We start from the raw sequence: 8137 nt of genomic DNA, 5'->3' as shown, positions 1-8137 counted from the left end.
GCCAGGCTGGTCTCGAATTCCTGACCTCAGGTGATTGGCCTGCCTCAGCCTCCCAAAGTGCTAGGATTACAGGCATGAGCCACCGCGCCTGGCCTAATTCACCCACTCTTCAACCTTCCTGGTCCCCCAAACTTGTGGCTCCCCCTGAGGTTCTACAGGGGCCTTCTATTTGGGTTGTGTTCCTAATCTCCACCCCTTCCCTCTGCCCTCTGGAGAGGGTCTAAATGTCTCACCAGGCCCACCCACTACCCCAAGCCCTTCCTTCCCTGCCAGCGTATCCCTCCCTCCATCCCTTCACAGACCCTACTCTTTGTGCCAGGGTGGTGAAGCAACATTTCAACAGGAGCAGGTTTTGAGAGCAGATTCCAATTTGGGGCCTGATTCTTACCAGCTGTGTGGCCTTGGGCATGTTGCTTAACTTCTCTGGTCCTCTAGCGTCTCATCTGTAATAAGACTTCCTTCACAATCCTGGAGTGAGGGTTAAATTGTATAAAGCCCTTGGCACAGTATGCAGCACATTATAAACATTCAATAAATATTAGCTACTGTTATTATTAGAGGAATAAAGGCAAAGAAGGGGAGGAGGCAGGGGGACTCATGAGCAAGCAGAGGAAGAAATCAGAAAATGTATATTTTTAAAATTATTCCCCACCAGAATGAATATTTTTTTATTCAGCACAATGTGTTGTGGGCGTCAAATAATATTAAATCTATGCTGGGTTCTGGCAAGATAAATGCCAACATCACCAACAGGGCTTCCAGGGACTATAAGTGCCTTAGTGTGCTAAAGCAGAGAAGATACTACTTGATATATTTTTGAAGCTGAAGTGCTTCCAAGTTTTGTAGTTTCAATTCTGTTACTTCTTGGGAACGTTTTAAATAACAAGAACATGAAGAAATAAACAGTGTTGGTTCCCTGATGTTAAAGTTTCAGGAATGTGGTTATTGCTTTCCAGAAAAGACCATGAGAATGACCTCATTCCGACTAAGGAAAAGTTGAACTCTTTTCCATTTTTTCCACCTTATGAACCCAACAAAAAGAGCAAAGAGGAATATAATCAATGAATTTATCTTAATGAAAGCTGATGGCTTCAATATCTTTTTTCCCACAGTTTAATTGTTTTAGGCATTTATTATTAGCTATGATTAATGCAGAAAAAAGGGACAAAAAGCTCACAAACAGGACACAGTTTCACAAGATGCATTGTAGGGGGAAAAGTGACTGAGATGGACCAGCAGTATCCTAGGGTCTTGGTGGATGCGTTCCTGGTGGAGGGGGTCTCATTCCTGGAGGGGGCATGCCTATTGGCATCCCTCCAGCAAGGGGAGGCCCAATTGGTAGGCCCATGGGTGATTTCATACCAGGTGGAGGAAACATAATGCCTGGAGGTGGGGCTGCTCTGCCAACAGGTGGGGGTGGAGTCCCCAGTCCTGGTGGGTACTGTGTTGGGGCTCCAGTAATGCTGTTCTCTGTGGAGTCATTACCTGCTGGGATGGTTCCTCAACTTCTGGGACAGGGCCTGCTAATCTAGCAGGAGCCTGGGAAATTGATACACCAGCTGATACTCCTCTACCAGCTGCCCTAACAACGCCAGGGCCTCCTGCAGCTCCAGCAAGTGGTACCCGAGCAATGCCAGTATCTTGGTGGGGTAGCCCCTCCACAGTCACGGACACCAAGTTCTCCCCATGCAGCAACACCAGACCCCAAAAGTGCTTTTCTTTGAGCTCTGGTTGCTTCACATTCTTTGGCTTGATCTTTCTCAACTCATCACAATCGCAAAGGATCAAATTCACATGCTTGTCAAACGCCTTAAAGGCGCCAAAGAAGATTCTGCCTTCCTGTAGGACGCATTTCATTCTATAGTCAATGTGCTGCTGCAGTCTTGCTACTCATGCCCACAGTCGTGACTGCTGCTCCACCAAATCCCGTGTCCAACAGTTAAAACTTCGTGCTTCTTAAGACCTGGGTGAAGGCTACAGATAAAGGTATGGTGCAGGTTCTTCTAGAAACAATGCAAGCTGAGGAGGCAATGTGGTGGCACATGCCTGTAATCCCAACACTTTGGGAGGCTGAGGAGGGCAGATCACCTGAAGTCAGGAGTTTGAGACCAACCTGGCCAACATGGTGAAATCCCATCTCTACTAAAAATACAAAAATTAGCTGGGTGATAGTGGCATGTACCTGTAATCCCAGCTACTCAGGAGGCTGAGCCAGGAGAATCGCTTGAGCCAGGGAGGTGGAGGTTGAGGTGAGGCGAGATGGCATCACTGTACTCCAGTCTGAGTGACAAGAGTGAGGTGCTATCTCAAAAAAAAAAAAGAAAGAATTTTTAAAAAGTACATTGAAAGCATTGGGTGAGGTGGCTCATGCCTGTAATCCCAACAGTTTGGGAGACCAAACTGGGAGGATCCCTTGAGGTCAGGAGTTCGAGACCAGCCTGGGCAACAGCGAGACCCTGTCTCTACAAAAAATTTAAAAATATTAGCTGGTGTGGAGCATGCTTGTAGTCACAGTTATTCAGGAGACTGAGGTGGGAGGACCATTTGAGCCTGGGAGTTGAAGGCTGCAGTGAGTCAGGATGGTGTGCCACTGCACTCCAGTGTGGGCCACAGGCTGAGAACATGTTTTTGTTTTGTTTTGTTTTTTGTTTTTTGTTTTTTTTTTGAGACGGAGTCTCGCTCTGTCGCCCAGGCTGGAGTGCAGTGGCGTGATCTCGGCTCACTGCAAGCTCCGCCTCCTGGGTTCACGCCATTCTCCTGCCTCAGCCTCCTGAGTAGCTGGGACTACAGGCGCCCGCCACCTCGCCCGGCTAGTTTTTTCTATTTTTTAGTAGAGACGGGGTTTCACCGGGTTAGCCAGGATGGTCTCGATCTCCTGACCTCGTGATCCGCCGGTCTCGGCCTCCCAAAGTGCTGGGATTACAGGCTTGAGCCACGACGCCCGGCTGAGACCATGTTTTTTTTTTTTTTAAATAAAAAATAGATAATGGATTGACTGATAGAGAAAGCTCACTCTGTGCTGAACTTGTTCCAAGTATCCTCATAACAACCTTTTGAGGTAGGAAGAAATTGGAACACACCTGTGGTTAAAAAAATTGAGTTTATCACTTGTTATGGGGTAAGGGTGTGAGGACATGAATCATGAAAAACAATAGGGCGGCTGGGCTTGGTGGCTCACATCTGTAATCCTGGCACTGTAGAAGCCCAACGTGGGAGGATCACTTGAGGTCAGCAGTTCGAGACCAGTCTGGTCAACAAGGTGAAGCCCCGTCCCTACTAAAAATGCAAAAATTATCCGGGTGTGATGGTGGGCACCTGTAATCCCAGCTACGCGGGAAGCCGAGGCAGAAGAATCACTTGAATCCAGGAGGTAGAGGCTGCAGTGAGCCGAGATTGCACCACTGCACTCCAATCTGAGTGACACAGTGATACTCTGTCTCAAAAACAAACAAACAAACAAAACAAGGGGACATCTCAGTAACAAAGTGTTACAAAAGACACATAGGATTTGGCCTTGCATTAGGTGATTTGGAGTAGGGTTTAAGAAAATGAGGTTTTCTGGATTGGATGCTGTCTATGAGTGAATACCCTGACAAACGTTATTTAGAAGGAGGGGGCTGGGTGCAGTGGCTCATGCCTGTAATCCCAGCACTTTGGGAGGCCAAGGTGGGCGGATCACGAGGTTAGGAGATCGAGACCATCCTGGCAAACACAGTGAAACCCCGTCTCTACTAAAAATACAAAATATTAGCCGGGTGTGGTGGCGGGCGCCTGTAGTCCCAGCTGCTCGGGAGGCTGAGGCGGGAGAATGGCATGAGCCCAGGAGGCAGACGTTGCAGTGAGCCGAGATTGCGGTACTGCACTCCAGCCTGGGCAACAGAGCGAGACTCCGTCTCAAAAAAAAAAAAAAAGAAAAGAAATGTTTGGCCATTTTTGTAGTTTGAACAATGCTCATGTTTTGTCTGGGTTCAGACATGATTCGAGTGGTTTTGTTATTGTCTTGATCCATCATGGTCACATAGTGGTCTTGTTTGATGCTGTTCTGTGAAGTTTTTATGTTCAATAAGAGAACACACTAAGGTCTATTTGTGAGTTCCAGACCATCTCCTGAATATCAAGGGCTGTTTTTCTTTTAGAGCCTGGTTTCGAATCCAGGTTTGTGTGACTGGAAACGTCCCCTGTATTACTTCTTGATCACAGGAACTTGAGAAGGTGGCTGGCAGACTAGGAATTTCATCTATGAGCTTATTTCATCTACTTTTTTGTGTGTGTGACGGAGTTTTGCTCTTGTCACCCAGGCTGGAATACAATGGCGCAATCCTGGCTCACTGCAACCTCTGTCTCCTGGGCTCAAGCAATTCTCCAGCCTCAGCTTCCCAAGTAGCTGGGATTACAGGCACCCGCCACCATGTCCAGCTAATTTTTGTATTTTTAGTAAAGACGGGGTTTCACCATGTTGGCCAGGCTGGTCTTGAACTCCTGACCTCAGCTGATCTGCCTGCCTCGGCCTCCCAAAGTGCTGGTATTACAGGCGTGAGCCACCGAGCCCGGCCTTTATCTACTATGTTCACCTCCTACTCAAGTCCAATCCCTAACAGTTCCTGGGTAACTGTAGGCATTTCATAATATTTGTTGAATGAATGAAATGGCTGTCAAGAACTCCAATTATTGCTTGAGTGCAAGTCACAAGCTCCATCACCTATCAGTATGTGATTTGATACAATATGTATTAACAGCTAATCCACAATCCATATTCAAATTTCGTTACTTGTCCCAATATTGTCCATTACAACTATTCCACCACCACCACCACCACCCCAGTCCAGGGTCCTATTTAGAATCACACACCATGTTTTGTTGTCATGCCTCTTTAGTCTTCTTTAACTTCTTTAAACTGGAACAGTTCCTCGGCTTTTCTGTTTTTCATGACAATGAATTATTTTGTAGAGAGTGTCCTTCATTTGGGGTTCTCTAGCGCTTCCTCATGAGATGTGCACGGTGCACTTCTGACAGAAATACCACAGAAGAGATGTATCCTCAGTGCATTTTATTAGGAGGCCCTTGATCTGACCCACTAACTAGTGGTGTTAACTTTGATCACTTTGATCCGTTTGTTCTGCTAGGTTACACCTCTGTAACATCACCGTTTTCCCTTTGTAAATCAATAGGTAATTTGTGGGAGACACTTTTACTGTTTTAAACATCCCATTTCTATAGTTCTACCACACATTATTGATTTTCTAATTCCACCATGTTTTGTCATACCCTACCTTGTTTTAACCTGATGGTCTCTCTTAGCTGAGAGAGCCAGACAGACTCCATTTTAGTTCCTTCACTTACAGCCCCTTTACCTCCCTCCCTTAAGGGCATAACTAGAGTAAACTGACTCAAAGCATGTCCAGAAATGCACTTACTGATAAGATACTGAGGCAAGCTGCACCAGCAGCTCCTGGGGATGCGCTCCCTGGATGGCACCCAAAGCCCCTGCATTTCTCTCTTTGTGATAGTTTAAGCCCCTGCACCTGGAACTGTTTATTTTTTTGTAACTGCTTTTGTAACCAATTAATTTTTTAACTTTTTGCCAGTTCTGCTTCTGTAAAATTTTTAGTAGAGACAGGGTAAAAATTGCTTCAGCTAAACTCCCCCCTCCCCTATTTAGACCACGGTATAAAAACAAAACTAGCCCCTTCCTCGGGGCCGAGAGAATTTCGAGCGTTAGCCGTCTCTCGGTCACCGGCTAATAAAGGACTCCTGAATTTAGCTGTCTCTCGGTCGCCGGCTAATAAAGGACTTCTGAATTCGTCTCAAAGTGTGGCATTTCTCTCTAACTCACTCGGTTACAACAGTTTATTAGTTGGCATTCTACTAAAAGGAAGACTTTCCCTTCACCCATTAATATACTCACTTCTTTATGTCTGTAAAGACTCATGGATTACTATTTTATTCAATTAGTTATACTGTATTACTATTACTCCATATTTTGATTCTGAAATTGCCCTGACTTGGCCAGTGGGATCTCTTTAAAGACAGCTCCTGTGTTCTTTGACATATTCCCATGATTCTTATTACCATCATCCTTATATTCTGGTGTAACAAGATGTTCCAAGTTTATCTGGTACTTTCCGGAATGTTTTCTTCCTTTCTCTTTCTTTTTTTCTTTTTGAGACGGAGTCTCGCTCTGTCGCCCAGGCTAGAGTGCAGTGGTGCGATCTCAGCTCACTGCAATCTCCGCCTCCCGGGTTCAAGTGGTTCTCCTGCCTCAGCCTCCCGAGTAGCTGGGATTACAGATGTGCGCCACCACGACCGGCTAATTTTTGTATTTTTAGTACAGAGGGTTTTCACCATGTTGGCCAGGCTGGTCTCGAACTCCTGACCTCATGTGATCCATCCTGCCTCGGCCTCCCAAAGTGCTGGGATTACAGGTGGGAGTCACTGCGCCCGGTCGGAAATCAGTTTTTTTCTTTCAGGAGCCCCGAACCCAAGTTCTTTGAAAAGCTGCCAAAGAGCTCCAGGGTTCCTCCGCTTCCTGCCCGCAGGCGGAACCTTAGAGTTTAGGACATGGAGATAAACCTCTTCCGGTTGGGGCCGGAAGTCCCTCCGAGAGAGGCGGCTTCGCGTCATGTGACTGGAGTCCGCGTAGGAGGGGTCAGAGGTCCTACCCAACAGATTGACGCGGCGATAGTATTGGCCGTGTAGCCGAAAAACTGATTGACTGGGCGGCCCCCCACGGCGTTAACTGCGCAGAGGCAGGTATGTGAGGGGCTGGGGTTGGGGCGGGGACCGCCAAGGTTTAGGGACGGGGGCGGGAGACCCGGGTCCGCCTTCCCGGGACACACGGGCTTCAACATCTGAGCCCAGGGGCCCAGAGACAGCAAGACCGGTGGTGCCTCTGGTCCCCGAAAAGAGGACGGGCTGGCGTTGTGGTTCTGCGTCCCATGATTACAGATTGGGGAAACTGAGGCCTTGAGAAAGAGAAAAGCTCCCACAAGCTCTCCTTTCGAGGCATGGGCACTGATTCCCATTCTGTCCCCCGTGCGAGGCCGCCTGTATCATCTCGGAGTGCATTTCACGAGTTTGCCCTGAGTGGAGAAGCAGAGGCCGGGGAGCGCGGTGAACAGAGTTGGGCTGAGAGTAAGAGACCTGGATTCGAGACTTCTCCACCGACAATTTTGCGTTCTGGGCCAAATCTCTTTCCTGTGCTGGGCCTCAGTTTCCTCGTGTCTAAAACGGGGCAGTGTTTCTCAAAATATGGTTCTTACACCATCTGCTTTGAAATTCTCTGAGATGTCGGCTTTACAGTGCGGGACTCAATTCAGACTTCTGGTTTAGAATCTGAACTTATGCCTAGGAGGGTCCTGTATATACTGATGTTTGAATCTTATTGATTTTAAGTGCTTTCCTGCTGTGAGCACTAGATATCCATTCTTCGCTTTGAGGCAGCTGGTGCCAGGTCAGGAACTTTGAAAGAACTGGAATGGTTAGCTCAGTAAAGACAGCACTGGAAGGGAATTAACGTTTTAAAAATTGAAAATAGGCCGGGCGCGGTGGCTCAAGCCTGTAATCCCAGCACTTTGGGACGCCGAGACCGGCGGATCACGAGGTCAGGAGATCGAGACCATCCTGGCTAACACGGTGAAACCCCGTCTCTACTAAAAAATAGAAAAAACTAGCCGGGCGAGGTGGCGGGCGCCTGTAGTCCCAGCTACTCAGGAGGCTGAGGCAGGAGAATGATGGGAACCCGGGAGGCGGAGCTTGCAGTGAGCCGAGATCATGCCACTGCACTCCAGCCTGGGCGACAGAGCGAGACTCCGTCTCAAACAAAAAAAAAAATTGAAAATATTGTTAATGGCAAAGGGGACTTCCACTTCATCTTTAGGCTAAAAGAGGCAGAACTAGGACTAACAGGTGAATTCTACAAGAAGACAAGATTTTTGCTTAATAGAAGAACTTAAATGGAAGAATCATCAGAGTTGACCAGCGATGGAGTGAATGGATTGCCTCCGTGCCTCCTTTCGAGAGAGGTATATAGGTATTAGATGAAGGTCCTTTCCAATTTGAAAGTCTGTGATTCTAAGGAGTTGTTCTGCATCTATCTGGTGCTGACTCTGCCCTTAGGGCAAATGTGACTTTTTTCTTC

General features: G+C 47.4%; 1 protein-coding gene and 1 pseudogene across 4 annotated transcripts in view; one reads left to right on the top strand and one right to left on the bottom strand.

The window, feature by feature from the left end:
* Nucleotides 1-1112: 1112 nt before the first annotated feature.
* On the bottom strand, nucleotides 1113-1995 carry LOC135965445 (small nuclear ribonucleoprotein-associated protein B-like; annotated as a pseudogene).
* Nucleotides 1996-6627: 4632 nt separating this feature from the next.
* Nucleotides 6628-8137, top strand: part of RNF185 (ring finger protein 185) — a 47026-nt gene continuing 45516 nt past the window's right edge. For 2 of the 4 annotated variants that reach the window (XR_281128.4, XM_005567558.4), the window contains exon 1: nucleotides 6628-6750. The gene's annotated coding sequence lies outside the window, so the exon portion shown is untranslated. Of the gene's footprint in view, nucleotides 6751-6804; nucleotides 8022-8137 lie in introns of those variants that run through there. The other 2 variants (XR_012418822.1, XM_065522253.1) reach the window with 1 other exon arrangement.

Source organism: Macaca fascicularis, chromosome 10 (assembly GCF_037993035.2).
Source record: "Macaca fascicularis isolate 582-1 chromosome 10, T2T-MFA8v1.1".
In the NCBI taxonomy this organism is placed as follows: Eukaryota; Metazoa; Chordata; class Mammalia; order Primates; family Cercopithecidae; genus Macaca; species Macaca fascicularis.
The sequence above is the reverse complement of the archived record's forward strand: the minus strand, read 5'-3'. Positions and strand labels throughout refer to the sequence as shown.